Source organism: Lissotriton vulgaris, chromosome 6 (genome assembly GCF_964263255.1).
Source record: "Lissotriton vulgaris chromosome 6, aLisVul1.2, whole genome shotgun sequence".
In the NCBI taxonomy this organism is placed as follows: Eukaryota; Metazoa; Chordata; class Amphibia; order Caudata; family Salamandridae; genus Lissotriton; species Lissotriton vulgaris.
This window is the reverse complement of record NC_141694.1, coordinates 999,625,529-999,643,148: the sequence shown is the minus strand read 5'-3', so window position 1 is coordinate 999,643,148 and position 17,620 is coordinate 999,625,529. Positions and strand designations below refer to the sequence as shown.

The 17,620-nt window shown below is 44.5% G+C and overlaps 1 pseudogene; it reads right to left on the bottom strand.

The window, feature by feature from the left end:
• Positions 1-1,940: 1,940 nt before the first annotated feature.
• The window catches only part of LOC147708325 (uncharacterized), a 29,600-nt pseudogene continuing 13,920 nt past the window's right edge, over positions 1,941-17,620 (bottom strand).

Below are 17,620 nucleotides of genomic sequence, written 5' to 3'. Positions count from 1 at the left end.
AAATCTGATTTAAGGTCCACGAATACAATGCTGTTGATCAAGACCCACTTCCATATAATTAACAGAAACCTACACTTGGTCAATAGTTTCTCATATTGGGCATAAATCCTGCTTGTAGATGTGAAAATATTCCTTCATTCCTTCATTCAGGTATGGATCTTTAACAATAACTGTTCACTTTAATTTTTTGAGCATCATCTATTGGTCTATAATTCACGGGAAACCATTTCGCCTTTCTTATGAATGGGGATGGTCTCCGCCCCTTTCCATGTTTCTGGGATATCAGTCCCCTTGAAAGTTACATTTGAGATTCTATTAGGATAAAACCACATACTTTGAGCTCTGAGCTATGAAGGTCATTAGGGATCACAATCATGCCTTCCCCTTTTTCAAGTTCCTATGGCTAAGATAGTTTCTTCCATAGTGAAGAAAAGTGATTCAGGGGACCCCTATCCATCGCATTACACCCGCCTTTCTTAACAGCATGTATTGGCAGCTTTTCTACTTCCAAGTATAATGTAGAAAACTTAGTTTCCAAGGTATGTATATTGAAATCTTCTTTGCTTACTTCACAGGGTAAACCTTTAGCCACTACGTGCCTGAAAGTACGATTATCTTTCTATAGGACTGCCCTGGCTAAATCGTGCCAAATGGACTCCTACCAGCATTTCTTTGCTATGTTTGAATTCTTGAATGAAAATCCTATTACCAAGTTTCACTGCAGTAACCAGCTTTACTTTAGCTTGTTTGCAATCCTCATAGTACCATTTTGCCAGCTTGCGCTCTGGACTCTAGCCTTGGGAGTTCTGTGAAATATTTTCTTAACCTGGCAGATTAGATCCATCAATAGGTCCATCTCAGCTATATCTTTTAACTCTGAGATTCTAAGTTGATTGAGGTCCCTTTCAACTTCTGTGAAGAGGCTGATTAAGGTCAACCTTTTTTTGTTACCTGGGGCCACTTCGCACTCCTACGATCGTTTGATGTTATTATTGGGGGTTCCACCTTAAAGGAAATCTGTTTTGTGTGCAAATAGGTAATATAATTCATCTCAAGGTCTAGGGTCTTATGGTCACCGCTAAACCGCTTAATGACCCTCATACCATGTAATTTGGGCCAAAGATTCATGTCCAATAAGATATTATCTATGTTCACACTTTTTGTTTCGAACCTTTAAGGTGAAATATGCCCCTTGTTCTATTTGGAGTGCCCATTACAGGCTTGCCGGCCAAAATTAAGCAAAATGGAGGCTAGTTGCAATGCAAGCTTATAGCTTATCTTGAGTGGTGGGGTGGACAACCTTGGCATCCCTCTTTCCTCATCCTCCTCCCTCATGAGTTCTTGCATGAAATTTAAGAGATTCATATTTTATATTCATATCACCAGCTGTCATCAAATGAGTCCCTGTAGAAAATGTACTAACTATAGCAGAGTACTTTAGCCGTGATTCCTATTTGTGAATCAATTATGTAAATTATTCAATCACAGATTAAATTGCATCCCCTTAGAAGAAATATCCACATGTAGGATATATGCAGAACTAAGATCAAGTCTCTTTATCTCGCATGTGAGGGAGGTCCTAATCCATATGATTTCCCCCATGCCGGCTACCCAGATGAGGATGGTCTTGCTTCAGTACATATATTGATAAAGCCTTTTCCTATGCTTAGGATTCAAAGCGCACATTTCCTGAAAGACACATATATGGATGTTGTCAATAAAAATTCCCCAGTTTGGGTCTATCATCTTGGAGTTAATTCCAGTTATGTTCCATGAGAGGATCTTGAGTAGGGGACTGTCATCTGCAGTGCTAGAGAGGTCATCTGACTGCTGCCCCAGCACCATGGCCATACTGCCACCATCTTTCTCCACTTCATTATGTCCAATATTCCCCCAGGATCCCATTTGAGTGGGTCCCCTGTGGAATGGCGACCATACATTCATGGCCCCTTCTGAAATGTGTGTATTCTCCAGTCAACCAACTTCATGAAGGACAGAACCTTCTTTACAAGCTTTATTGAATTGTAGCTGATCTGTGATGTACATTGGGCAGGGATCTCTTCCACTGACAAGGAGATGATGACTTAAAGATGGTAAATTATACTTAAATTGTATTAAGGAACTATCAAGTGGGCAGGTGCACAAGTATAAGTTCACTAGTCCTTCAACATATTCCTCACTACTTGTGTCTATAGCTATATAATCAAACTGTGAAGCCTGTAGCGAACAATGCCTTACTTACAGTATGTCAGATCTATTAAGGGAGTAGCACAGCCTATAGGGTCTCACCCAGGGTCCAATTCACAAAGGTAAATGCACACTTTGTTATGATTTTTGGTATTCACAAAATGCATTTACGTGTAGTGTCTTTACCTGCGCACTCGGGTGGAATCTCCGCCTCATGAGCGCATATTCCACTCCGGGTGCGGAGAATACAATCCTGATGACGAGTGTACTCTCCACACCCAGAGTGGAATCTCGGCACTCAAGGTGGAGACTCCGCCCGAGTGTGGGGATTCCGTGCGAGTGCAGAAAGTAAAGATACTACTTGTAAATGCCTTTTGTGAATACCTGAAAGTAGTGAACTTACACAAAAGTGTGAGCTTACTTTTGTGAATCGGGAGCCCGGTGAATAACTTTGTTTTCCAGGGACTCATTATTTTCTTTAGCTCCAGGGGGTAGTTTCGGCACGTTGATCATATACAATCATTTTTTATTCTGCTCCCACATGGATCTAGCTATACTTATGTATTCCTTCCTCTCTCTCCACTGTGTCAGCACCCCCTTACCAACCTCTATGTAAACCTACTAGATGAGACAAATGTTTTTGCGATAATTTAATTGTTCTCTTACCATCATCAATGTCAACAGGTTGAAATGTATTAATCCCTTGAAAATTGTTTCATTAATACCAGGGTTTAAAGAGCTGTTTGATAAGATTTTGATAGAAGGAGAGGACCCACCAATATTGTGGGCTGAGGCAACGATTGTTTTAATTTTAAAGCCAAATAAGGACCCACTGGCAGCTGAATCGTATAGGCCTATATCCCTGTTGAACACAGATTATAAAGTGTTCACTGGGATATTTGCAGCTAGAGTTGCTAAAACTATGAAGAGTGTTGTTCATGGAGACCAGAGGGGCTTTATCCCGGGAAGGCAGCTGAATGAACTTACTTTTATGATGTTGGGGGTAGTAGATCTGGCAGAATCTTTCAATCTTCCTGTGACTTTGGTGGCAGTTGACACTGCTAAAGCGTTCGACCAGGTCCATTGGCCGTACCTTTGGGAGTCGCTAAGAACTTTTGGATTCCCTATGAATGTAATAAAAGCGTCACAGTTACTCTATAGTGCACCTAGAGCTAGACTCTTAGTTAATGGGGAGTTAACAGATTGGTTCAGCATTATGCGGGGAACAAGACAGGGATGCCCGTTATCCCCTCTGCTATTTAATACCTATATTGAACCTCTTGCAGCCCTAATTAGACAAGACCTCTCTATTCTTCCATTCAGATATAAAAACTTTGAGGCCAAACTGGCTTTATATGCGGATGATCTTATCCTTTATATGCAGAACCCCAAGGAGGCTATCCCTAGGTTGTGGGCTGGAGCAGAACGGTTTGGGAAGGTCTCCGGTTACAGTGTCAATAGGGATAAAACTGAAGTCATGGAGTGGAATCAGCCCTCTCAGACCTCGGGGGTTAAATTCACAATGCGATATCTCGGCATTATAATTACCCAGAGGCTAGCTGATGTCCCGGTGGCCAATTGGAAGAAGATCAGTCAGGAAGTAAGAAGGTTATTGGTCAGATGGGCCAATCTCCATCTCAATTTCTATGACAGGATATATTTGGTTAAAATGATTATAGTCCCCAAAATCACTTTTCTATAATAACATACCCCTTCCTTTTGATAAAAATGAGGTAGGAAAATTTCAGGGCAGGATTGAAAGTTTTATTTGGGCCTCTAAGAGCCCACGTATATCTTGGAAAAGACTGAGGAGAAAGTTAGAGAAGGGGGACTTGCCCTTCCTGATTTATGGGTTTATGCACATGTTTTTCATTTTAAGAATTTTTGGATGTTATTAAATAAACCATATGACTCTGCATTAGGCGTTATGTTCGGGGCGCTTCTTAGTGATTTGGTTGATGGACAGGAGCAGTTCCTCCTCAAGTATGGAGATCCCAAAAATTTTTTAAAAAGTAAGATTAAAAATCTTGTTGCAGGCTGTAAAGAACTGGGTGTATATAATCGGAAAAATTGGGAATATCACATTATTCAGATTATGCACCAATTTGGGGTTCGTCTGGCACTCCAGCATGTTTAGATGACCAACTCAGCCTAGCATTGATGCATGCTGGTATCTCCCGTTGGGGGGGACTTAAAAACAGGTGTGGATTTGATTTCTTGGGAAACTTTAAGTTTATGTACCCATGGTCAATAAACTAGATTTAAATTTTATCAATTGTCTGCTTGGTGGGCTGAACAACAGTGGGAGGATCAGATGGATGATGCCTGGTTAATTCAAGCTATGAAAATTGGGAATATTAACAAAGAGGTGGCTTTGTGGTATCGAACCCTGATTGAAGCAGACGACGATCTAAAATGGGATATTGAAATAGTTTGGAGTAATGAAGTAGTAAATATTATTCTTAATGATGCCTGGTTGAGCTCCTTCTCATTGCTCCGGGAGACTGTTAAGCCCGTATACTTCAAGCGAAATCGCCTCTTCACACTTTATTGGGTATATTGGTCTCCGGCAAAATTTACAACATTTTCTGGAAATCAGTTTTTTTGTTTGAGGTGCCAAAACCATTCAGCAAACGACTATCATATGTTTTTAACTTGTCCTGCAATCACTACATTTTGGATCGATCTGTGTGAATTCCTGACAGAGGTAACAGGAATTCAGATAGAAGTGACCCCTGTACTTATATTTTTTGGATTAGATCAGGAAAGTACTTTTGTTTCAAACAAAACTGTGGCAAGATTGATTTTCTATGTTATTTTAAAGGGAAGACGAGAGATATGTAAGGCCTGGAAGTTGGCCGTTCCACTCCTCTTCTCTGACTGTAAAATAGTATTATATATACTAGCCAACAAGACATGGCATGTGACTCTAGAAGCAAGGAAAGGGTATGGGCTATGTTGGTTGCTTGGTGCCAGGGGAATGGGGTCCAATGATTACGTCAATAAACAGCTGTAGGTCCTGGCTAAGCATGGGCGAATTTTGCGAATTCGCGGTTCGCGAATTTGCGAATTCACGAATTCGCAATCCGCAAAATCTGCGAACTCTCGCGAATTTGCGGATTTTTTCTTTTTTTTTGTGTTCGGAGGGGTTTCTGCCAGTTCGCAAGGGTTTTGTACCAGTTCGCAATTGCGAACTTACTTGTCGGCTCGCAACGGTCGCGACTATGTTGTTTCTACGTCTGGTTCATCATCACAGGTTCACAGCACCCTCTGTTTCACCACTGCCACCCTCTGGTTCACCCATGCCACCCTCTGGTACATCACTGCCACCCTCTGGTTCATCACTGTATATTATGGGGGGGAAAAGCAAGCACACCTGCCCTGCTTCAACTGACATGAATTAATTTGGGGTTGATTAATGTGTCACTGAATTTAAACTTCCAGTCTGGCACCTGCTTCCTTATCTGTAATTTGCTTTCTGTTGCAGTGCAATTTTTTTCACAGGACCTTTGTGGCCTACTTGTAGCAATTCTATGAGCCTGCTGTGAGGGTCAGAGCAAGGTCATAGAATAGTTGCAAGTAGGCAACTGAACTCTGGAGGGGCCCCTCAGGAAGCACTACAGGGAATGGTTACTAATGATGAGTTTGAACTTTTGCACCTGCTGAGTGCTTTCAGTTTTGCAAAACTCGTTTTTCTGAAATTTCGCGGGATTTGCGGGGCGTGAATTTGCGCGAGATCGAATTCGGAAGCCGCAAATTCGTGCGAATATGTGATTTGTTTTTTTGCGGCGTGTTAGTTCGCAAGGTTTTGTGCGTTTTAGCGAGCCGCTTGTAGCGCAACGGCGCGAAGTTACCCTCACGGTCGTTCACGGGCGCAGCCATCTTGTTTGCATGACATATTTCCGTTTCCGGGCACGATGTGTAATCTCGCAAAGTGTGCGGTTCGCTAGTACAAGTTCGCGTGTGATCGCGAGGGAAATCTCACAAGAACTTACCCACGCGGTCGTGAACGGGCGCGGCCATCTTGTTTCTCATTCATTGCTATGGTTCTGGGCATGCTTTCTGTATCCTCTCTGAATCTCTGCCATCCTTTGATTGTTTGAAGTTTTTTTAAATCTATTTTACCTATTATCTATCCCTCTATTTTTCTAGCTCTATATTTTTGTGTTTTCTGCTACTTTTGGTTAATTTTAAACTACTTTTTAAACTCTTTTCTTTTCTTCTTCCCTATTCTATTTCTTCTTTATAATTTACCTTCGTTTCTGCCCAGACCATGGTAAAGGGAGCCGGGAAGCATCCTGAGAAGGGGAAGGGTCCCGCAACCTGTGCCCGGCTCCCGTGCGGGCGTTTGAGGGGGGAGCAGGTCACAGCCCGGGAGATCTTCAGCGCGGAGGAGGTGGCCACACTAGTTTTTTATGTTCAGCGCCGCCTCCCCAGGACCATCATGGCCGGCGGCAAGATCGCTAGCGGGTACGGGATCCGGGAGCGCCAGAAGCGGTGGGAGAAGGTGTGCCGGGCCATGTACCAACACTCTCGGGTCCGGCGTACCAGGCCACCCACCGTTGGACGGATCTCCTGGACCGGGAATGGGACTTGATCGACCTGCTCGGCCTTGAGATCCCCGGGCTTGGTGAGTAGTAGTAGCTATTTCTTCACTACTCTGTTTTCTTCTGCTCTGTGTGTTATTATATTGCAATTTTTTGTTTTTTACCAAGAGCAATATTGCTGCTGATTACATTGTAGGTAAATTATATTTCAAAATCTTCTGTGCATTTCAGGTGCACAGCTCTCCTTCTCAGTAACGTTGCTACTATGCTTATTTGTTTTCGATGTTGTGTTCATTTCATTGGCCTGAGAAATTATGTATGAGTGCAGTTTAAAGAACTGCGTAATGCTAGACACTAAGGGTCAGATTTTTAATTACCGGCGCATCCCTGCAAAGTAGCAGGGATGCGCCAGTAATTGTGCGCCATGCCACAACCACCCATGGTGCGCCGTATTTACAATGCGGCGCATCATGGGCCCAAAACGTCACCAAAGCGTTACGCATCTGTGCCGTAAAGGCGGCGCATTGCTGGAGTTGCGTCGCAACGATGGCGCCGCTCCAGCAATGCTCTGGGGTGCCTTATCTCCCCAATGCTGCGTCAAGCTGTACGTCTGCTTCAAGCAGGCGCAGGGTTTGAGTCACGCATCATTGTCCTAAAAGTGACTGATTGAAATCTTTTAGATTTCCCTCAGCCACTTTTAGGATGCGTTGAGTTCCTGCGCAGGAACGCCCTCCCTTGCGCCGGAATGCCCCCTGATGGCGAAGGGCTTCACAACGTGATGCATCTCCCTTATTCGTCACGTTGTTAATATTTATTTATTTATGTATTTATTTATTTAATTAAAACATTTGTATAGCGCAGCTGTCACCTTGCAGGTATCCTGGCGCTGTAGAAATAACTCCTAAGGTGGAAGGCATTGGGGGCAACCGAGCGGGGTACCAGACTTAAAGTTTGGGGAAAAGCCAGGTTTTGATCCGCTTTCTGAAAGGAAGAAGTTTGGTTGTTTGGCGAATGTCGAGGGGAAGGCTGTTCCACAGTTTTTCGGCTGCAACTCTGAAGGATCGTCCTCCGGTCCTGACTTTGTTGAATCTTGGTACTGTGACAAGGCGAGCTGTGGATGAACGGAGGGCTCTGGTTGGGAAGTACCAGGTGAACATAGATTGCAGGGAGCTGGGCCCGACTCCGTGCAATGCTTTAAAAACGAGACAGAGTGATTTAAAAGCCACTCGCTGTTTCATAGGGAGCCAGTGCAGATCGGCCAATGCCGCTGTGGCCGAGGATCTCCTATTCCAGCCGAGGGCCAGTTTGGCAGCGGCTGTTTGAACTCTCTGGAGACGATCTAGTAGTTTAGCTGGGGCCTCGAGCAGCATCGCATTGCAATAGTCAAGGCGACTGAGAATGGTGCACCTGACTATTAATGCCCGTGCCTGAGAGGGGAGAAGTGGCATGATCTTGCGTAAGGAGCGCAGAAGGGCCGAGCAGGTGGACACTGTTTTCGCGACCTGCGTCTCCATGCTAAGTTTGTTGTCCATCATGACACCGAGGTTGCGGACGGAGGTGACCGGTTGTGGCTTATCCGGGGTTTCCGGGGGCCAAAATTTGGCTGGGAACAGGCGGGGGATCCGACTTCCGGCACAGAACAAGACCTCGGTTTTGGAGGAGTTAAATTGCAGGGAGTTATCGTGCAGCCAACCCGCTGTATCTCTCAGACAATCGTGAAACGATTCCAGAGGGATCGATTCTTCACCCTCCCACGAGAGGATGAGCTGAGTGTCATCAGCGTAGTTTATGGCTTTTAGCCGGTGGGATTTTCTTAACGTAATCAAAGGTGTGAGGTAAACGTTAAATAAAATAGGGCTGATGGACGAGCCTTGGGGCACCCCATGGGAAACCGGGGAGAAGGCAGATTGAAACGGGGGAAGGGAGACGGCCTGCTTCCTGTCCCGTAGGAAGGAGTGAAACCAGAGCAGTGCAGTGCCGTCCACCCCCGCCTCCCTTAGTCTCCTCATCAGAATCACGTGATTGACCGTATCGAATGCGGCAGACAGGTCCAGCAGGATCAGGGCTACTGCCTGGCCCCTGTCTGCACGCATACGGAGATCCTCCATGGCAGTGAGAACCGCTGTTTCAGTGCCATGGGCCGGACGAAAACCAAATTGTATTTCGTCCAGGATGTGATTCTGCTCCAGGTGTTTGGAGAGACAGGAGCTCACCCAGCGTTCGGCGATTTTCACCGGGAAAGGCAACAGGGAGATTGGCCGATAGTTCTGTAGGCACTCGGGGTTCAAGGAGGGTTATATACGCCGCACCATGGCGCCTCTTTTGTTCTGCCGCTGCGTCACAAAAGTCAGGCAACAATGGAGCAAAAGAGCCGCAAGGGGCTTCTAAATCTGCCCCTACAGACTCAAGTCCAGTTCTTCCTTTGTACACCTGGCAATAAGAAGAAATAGTGGTGGTGGATTGATAGTTTGAGTATTTTAATGACTGGTTAATGTAGTAGGAAACTTTTTAGTGTTGTCGCTGATCTGCAATCACGATGGACTCTGTCTGCCACTTCGCGTGCTGCGGACTGCTGCCTGCCAGTCCTAGGCGAACCTTTTTAGTAGTTTGTTTAGTAAGTTACATAGCTTTCCAAGTCGACGGTCCGCAAATCAAGCAATACTAATATCATAGTAGACCACATGAGATAGGTCAATATATCCCGTGGAATAGTTGTCTATTTGCTATTTCGCCAAAATATTTTGTTATTGTTCTTTTGAAATGTTTGATTTGGTTGACAAATATCATCCATGTTTTCTGGTCTTTCTTTCTTTCATGTTGTACATCAGCTCCCCCCAGGGGCAAGAGGGCATTGGAGGACGCTGCTGCTGCTGCTGAACAAGGCCAGGATCGGTCAGGCGAGGGCTCCTTTGCTGGCCCCGGTAAGTTTTAATTTTAATATAGAGTACCTATTTTTTCCTAGCGTTCCTCATTCAATTTTTTCTAAATCGTCTTTGATCTTCTTGTAGACTGTATCTAAATTCTTATCCTGCCTCGACTATGACTCCCTGTGGTATTATTAGATTATTCTTATTAGTCTGTCTGTGTAGCTAACTAAGATTGCACATTTGGCAAAAGGTGTCAAACGAAACTCCCATTCTAGTCAGCAATAGCTCTATGCACTGAGTGCAGTCCTCTGGGATTGTCCATAATGTCTTTTCAAGTCTTCTAAATGTTTATGCTTTGACAATTACCAACAATAAAAAGGTGAATGACCACCAAGAAAGAATAAGATACTACTTTACTTTTGGTTTGGATAGGAGGACAATCCATACTGCTACTGTTGCAGGTACAAATCTGCACAAACAGAACTATGGACACTAAATAGTGCATTGTTTATCAATTATAATAGGCGCAGGTAGACTTTCCACATACCTCAGTGATATCAGACTTTGAAGAACCCCTAATCTCCTTACTGACTAGATAGTGTGGCAGAGTCATTTAGCTCCCGAATTCATCAATGATTGATCCCTAATGATGACTATCCGACGCAGGACAAGAGTACGGAGTCAGAGTCCAGAAGTGTCAGAGGCACGGACTCATGCTTGCAAATTGCAAAACCTTTTGCTCATTCACTCATGACCAAAAACCACAGTCTATTTAAGTTTTAAAGCTTTATTAAAAGTAAAAATATTTATTAAAATCAAGCTTGTCATAAAACATAAACGGTTGATTAAAAATGGAAAAGTGGTTATAGTGATTCACACATTTATTGTGGGCGAGCCGAGCCCTCACATGGTTTGAACTTTCAGTTTTCTTTTTGGTGCTGAATCATTGGTCCCTTCGTCCTAGTTATGATGATTTGTTCTTAGAAGTGAAGCTTCTGTCTGTTATGAGAAAAATGGTGCGTGTTAAAAAGCAAGCATTCATCAGTTGTGCCAAAAAGTGCAGCAAGACAACACCCTTCCCTGGAAAAAGGGACATTTTTACTTTAGAGTAGATAGTTACAAATTATTAGATTGGTTTCTGTATCCACATTTCTTCATTCCTAGACAAAATACTAGTGAGTGGTGTATGTCTATGACATCTAACATTCTTAAATGTACTTTGTAAGTGGAACATCTGGTGCTGGGCCCAGCACAAAGGTGGAGGAGGAAAGCTCTGGGGAGGAGGCGGTGCAAGTGCCGAACCAAACTGATGTGCGGGTTTGCTACAGTAGTGGCGGGCAGTGGTAAGCTCTTATATTCCTTACTTAGTGAGATTGCAGACTGCATAGTGTGCTCCCCTTGAGAAAACGTAAGGTTTGTCCAGATGAGAGACATGAAGAAGAGTGATTGACATATAGTTTGAATGGATGGATGCCTGGATCATGGTACTATCTGACTCTTAGATAGCATATGTGTATCTAGACAGAGTAGACGGTCACTGGATGAACTAAGTGTTACTTTGAAGAGCATGTAACACCGCGCCCGGATGTCCGTCCCAGTGTAGGAAAGGCAAGGAAAAGAAGTTGTAATTTTGTCCGAATACTACCATGAATAGTAGCAGTAGTTTGTATTGCAAGCACAGCATATATCCGGCTATTACGATGGCCACTCACTACCTCTGTTAATAAGTTTAGTAGAACTCAGTCATTCATGTGTGGATGTATCACTGTTCACTCAATAAAAAGCAAAGCACCTAAAGTCATCCCGTATGTAAGCAAATACATACCATGTGCAGTGATAGATAATCAGATTATTTATCTTCTTCATTTTCCTTTTCTAGTATTCATTGGCACTATAGGGTGAAAGTTAAAATAATTAAGCAGTAGCCCTTGTAACAGAGTATTCTCAGTGCCACCCATAATAGAAAAGTAAGAGCATCACCACCTGCATGTACTGGACTGGTACAGTAACGCAAGTCTGTCTCACTCATCATGGCGGGCGTCTGTTTTTCTCGGGTGCAAGTTGACTGCGCTGGCATTATGCCGGCTTGCAGAAGTTAACGTACCAATTTTGCTAAACAAGAGAGAAGAAGAAGAAGAAGACTGGTGTACTGTCATAGTCGACTCTAATGGAGTGAGTCCATAGTGCTCGTAGAATTGATTCCTTAAACTCCCACTAATGTTAGAGCAAGGATGAAGAAGTGGGAGGTTAGATAGACACTGACCACAATAGTTATGTACTGCGCTTGCAAGTTGCTAGTTCTACTGTGACACAACTTTCTGCTGAATCATTTTGTGTTAATCTTAAAGAGCATTGGTTACAGACTATGTCTTTTTCTTTCTTCATATAGATGCTCCTTCCAAACAAACATGGAAGGAGCTGGCTAGACGGGCCCGGCAACGGAGGCTGGAGGCCACTGTTGCCGAATATCGGTGGCTGGTGGCCCAGGAGGAGGAGGACACGCAGAGTACGTCTATAACATCTACAGCGACACCTGCATCCTCTTCTGCGCTCCCTGGGTCAGCCAGTCAGCGCAGGAGGTCTCCAGCGGTACGGAGCCGGGGTACCGCAGCCACCCGCCACCATCGAGCAGCAAAGAAATCAGCTGCCCTCACAGCAGTTACAAAAAAAGGATGCACCGCCTTTCCCTGAGGGTCTCCTACCTCGAGCAGGAGCTCCTCAACACCAAAACCCTGCTCGAGACCCTCCGCAAGGAGCATGCCGACCTGGCCCAGAAAGTCAACAGCAGCAGCCAGCAGTAGGAGGAGACTGTCCCTTGCCCCTTTTTTAAAGACTTCTGGGGGGTGGGAATTGGGAGTTGGGTTTTTTGGACTTTTCACGGACATTCGTTGGGGTTAGGGAGTGGGGAAGGGTTGGGTCTTGCGGGAGATTATTTTTGTTAGGGATATAAATATACTTTAAACTTTATCTTAGCATACATGTTTTTTTTTACTGCTTTTGAGGCTGGTGGGTGGGGGTTTAACAGTAAGTTTGTTTTCCTGAAACTTAAGTGGCATCTTGATTCAAGTTGTGTAATTAATTGGCCAAATGTTTTCAAAACTAAGTGTCTCTCACAGAGTAAGTGAATTCAATCAATAGTCCTAGGACTTTACTAGTACTAGCGTCAGTCTCTCGTCTCTCCTAATATTCCATTATACTTCCTCCCCCCAAACGCTTATCTTACCTGTAATTTGTGTTTGGAAATAAGGCTAGGCACAGGGCTGGCTGCACGGCAAATGGCGATTAAGGTTGGCAATCCTGGGCGGATGAAATGTCATCATTGCGGTGGTACTAGTGGTGTTACACAGTGGCAGTTGCAGCATCTGAAAAAAAAGAAAATGAAACCTTGTTTGTCCTTACCGTAGCATTAGAACGGTACAATAGAGAATATAGCAGCTGACAGTATACTAGAACAGTGCCACAATGTAGCCTAACAAATGGTAAAGTATTGAAAGTATAACTAGTACTTGCGTTGAATTTCTTTGACATTGGCTACTACTACAAGAAATAGTACCGAAGGTGAAGGACACAGAAGCGTAATAATTTGCCACGTCTAGGAGGAGGATGTTCTTGATGACCAATCAAGTTGATGGCGCACATGAAAATCTGCTTTCATTTGCCAATAGTGACTGAGTGTCAAGCTGAGAAAGAATAGAATATATCCTCGGATTCCTTCACCAGCCTGTTGCTATGACCTTATCCTCCCCAGCAAGTGTGTGGAATTATTGCTGTCATTTAGTCACACATCAATCAAAACCACACAGCCCGGGGGAAGAGGTTTAGGGTTTTGAAAATGGATGGGAATGGGGGATTTTGGGAAAGTTTTGTTGAGAGAAGGAAAAAAAGCACAGCATGGACAAACAATAATTGAAGATAAAGAAATCTTTGGGTACAAAGCTAACCATAAATCTTTTAAGTGACATAAAGGAAGTTCATGCACTACTACATGCATGGTTACTGAAAAGTAAGTAGTACTTTTGACAACCGTGAATGAAAGAATGCGACAGTACAGGGCTGCAGCGTTTTCACTTGCCTATCTCTTCACTCAGAGAAACACATCTTACATTAAATTAGGTTTAAAAAATAGCAGAAGTAAAACCTATAGAATGGCTGTAGGGATGAATTTAGAAGCAGAGATTGTCATATGGTTACTACGTTTCTATATATTGTGTTAAGTTAGCATGTGCTTATTAAATGTTTAAACGCCATATTTTCTTTCTGCTTTGGTTTGCACATGACACCTAATTGTTATTGTAGCTTTCAACCTAGGCGAAAGATGTGATTTATTTGAGAATAATATGTTATTGCCTTGGTATCAGTCGTGCTTGGTACACTTGGTACAACTGTCTGCACACTGAGAACTGCACACTCTAAGAATAACCTAACACAAGGTTGTTGAAGGCCTGATCCTCGCACCACGTTAGTCATAACACAAATAATGTTGCTGCCAATATTGGGCTCTACGTGGGTTTAAGATAGAGTTACAGAGAATGAAAGAAAACACTTGATGCTTCGCATGCTGAGAGCTGGTAGCGGTTGATGTGATCTCCTCCTACTGAGAATTAGAGGTATGGGTCCGCCCTGCTAAGAAGCCAGATGAGACCTTCTTAGATATAATATAATATGCTAATTAGGGTGCGCGAAATATAGGTGATACAGAATTATATAGATCTTTGCATCATAACATGCTATCACCTTTTGCTTATTATGGATTAGTGACTATGCTGCTAACTCTGATTTTTATAATATGTATATTGATATTATATAAGATACTGCGTTTGAGAATGTTGCATTGAAAAATAAACATTTCAAACTTGCACGTGTGTTCTCTGCCTCCCAGTTTCGGTTTGGAATGATTATATAACGAAAGAGTGTTCATGTGTTCCACGATACCTGAGGTATTCTAAGTTCATGTTCTGGATTGTCTAAGTCATTGGGAAGTATTTACTACCGATGAGACACTGTAGCTAGCTTGGTAAGGGGATTTCTGAAACAAAGGTGAGTTCTGGGTCACCCTGACTCACCCAGGCTCTAGATCTCTGTGCACAGTTCTGTGGGAGAACGGAAACCCTGCTACATGGCGCCCGTACGTTGGTTGGCCTTATATCATGACACTCGAGTAGTATAACATTCAAACCCTAACGCCTTCATTCCCGTTTCCAGAAAACGTCAGTGTCGGAAAAACCTACCTATTTTTGAAATAGGTCTTTTTCAAGCTTGAATCTATCTGTAAAAGGTTTCTTTGAATTACTACCCAGTTGTGCTACAAAGTAATCTTTGTGTTTTCACTTTTCTGTGCTGGCATGGCACAAGCCGTGGACATCCTGCAGCATAGTCGCATTGCGGTGCGTGACCATTTGCGGATGTATGATGTTCCTGTGGAAGGCTTGGCTGTTGTTCTGGTAGTGAGTGCGGAACATGCTTACCCGTACGAACTGTTTTATTCGTGGGTGACGTTTCCGCCAGTGGACGCTAATTCTGGAGTGTTCCATTCATACACTGCTACAGCTGTACCGGCTGCATATGCTCCGTACAGAGCACTGGAAGTTCCTATAGATGCATGGCAGCATGGAGTTTGGTTTGATGGCGCCCTACCACACTCATTATCGGCTTCGAGGTTAGGTCCTTTGTCCATTCCGGGCACACCTTGGCCCGCTTTGGCTGGGTTCACTCCTCACCCTCAACGCGCCACTTGTAACGTGGCTGATCTGCGGCGGCTTCATGAAGTCGCAGTGGCAGTGATTAGAGCGCTTGTTCATTACACTAGCCGTAATGTTCAAGACGCTGCCCCACGGGGCGCACAGTTTAGGGCAGAACATGCTAGTCTGAAAATCAATCCGGTCATGGTTAATTCTGTGATGGGTTAAAAGCCCCAAGAAAAGGATGATTTTCCTTTCTGGCTTGCTGAGAAATTCGGCCAGCTGGAAGCTGTGTTTCCCAACACGAGTCCGGGTGATAAACACCGGATTCTTACACTAAGTTTGCCGAAGGATTTGGCTCCTGAACTTGTTGACTGTGAGACCTGGGGCAAGACTTTTGCAGCGGTCTATTCGAGGTGCTATGGCTCCCCGTCTGTGACCAATATAGGTGGGGTCCTTAAACGTGTTCAAGACGAACACGGACCGGAGTCGGCTGTTGAATTGGGTATGCGCCTGTGTGGCTCCTTTGATGTAGTTTGCGATCTGATCCTTGCAAATGTCAAGGGGGATGCAGTGAACTTTCAAGTTGCTAACGCGTTGGCGTTGGTTCCCGAGGCCGAACGACCCCGACGGTTGGCAAGGATAATTGTAGCTGCTTACAAAATGGTTGGCCGCAATGCAATGGGGGTTAAAGCTTTTCCTGATAAGGAGAAGAAACAGCCCCAGGGTCAAACTTCGGAAACTAGTGGTCAACAAAAGTCCAAGAAGCAAAATTGGCCTAAAAAGCAGAATCAGGGTAAGCAACAACAACAACAAACACAGGTTTCTGCTCCTGCGTCTCCGTTGCCTGCGCAGTCGGATCGTGTTTATGATTTGCGCGACCGCGCGATGATTAAATCGCCTGAGAGGTTTCAGGCTTCTGACCAACGCTCTCCTCGTTCCTTTCAGGACTCATCGGCTCCGTCAACCGGTGGTGGAGGGGGCGGCAGGGGCAGGGGTGGCCAGCAAGGACGTGGTCAGCCCCGCCCGCGAAACGGTGGAGAGCAGCAGGAAGGCTCTACGCCCAAGAGATCATAGTTTGCCACGAAGAAAGTCGCCGCCCTGACAGCGCATCGTTATGCCCCAGATAGTGAGAACGCGGCTTCGGAATCTGACGTGGGCTCTGACCTTGCTGGACAGCGCAGCAGAGATTACCATAGTGAGAGAGGCCCTCCGTCCACTGTTGAAGGTGACAGCGACTGATTCTTATGTTGTGATTGAAACTGCTGACACGCATGTTGCTCCCCCTGAACGACTTTTTGAAATTGTCCTGTTAATTGAAGGTGACATGCAGCGAACTGTAAAAGGGGCATTTTGGGAAAATCTCTCGTCTACATATGACATTTTGCTTTCGGAGGCTGACTGGCCCCCACCTTTTGTTCTCGCAGCTCCGCGAGGGGAGGAGTTAATCCTGCCCAGTTTCGCGCACACTGTACCGAGAGTGGAAGCGCTGCATTTTGCAGAAGAGTGGGCTCTGGCGCTTGCGCCGGCTGTGTACCGTAATCAGTGTGGCTGGGATAAATTGTCGCCAAGCCACGAGATTCCTTTACGGTCTCAACCACAGCCTCAACCTCAATATCCCATACGACGTGAAGCCAAAGCTTCAGTCGCGGCTATCCTTGAACAATTGGAATATCAAGGTGTAATTGAAACGTGTGTGTCACCGATGAATAACCCACTTTTTACTGTAAACAAGCCGGACGGCTCATATCGTTTGGTTTTGGATTATAGGCATTTGAACTCGCATTGCCGTAACTACGCAGTACAGAATACTCATGGCTCTGCGTTGGTGAATAGTCTTGAGCGTAAACGGTTCAAAACCACGCTTGACATTTCCAATGGTTTTTATGCCCATAGATTAGACGGTCTAAGTTCCCAATGGACCAGTTTTACATGCGCGGTGTGCAAAAAATGTTTCGGCGTCTTTCAATGGGCTATAAGAACAGTCCTGGAGTATTCTCCGCCCGCATAGTCTCTCTTTTGGAGAGCTTCGACCCAGTTGCTTGTTCATATGTGGATGACATTTATCTCACAGACGACGATCTTTGGGAGCATCTGTGTCGAGTAAATAGCATAATTTGTAACTTTGCTGACATAGGTTACAAGTTTAACTTTGCAAAGTCGCACATTGCAGAGTACACAGTGTTGTTTCTAGGTTACGAGCTTAACAACGAAGGGAAGGGTTTAGCACCTCACTTCCTGGAGAAATGCGCACAGTTGCGTTCTCCGACAACACTGAAAAAATTACAATCTCTGCTGGGATTTTTGAATTTCGGGAGGACTTACATTCCGGAATATGCCC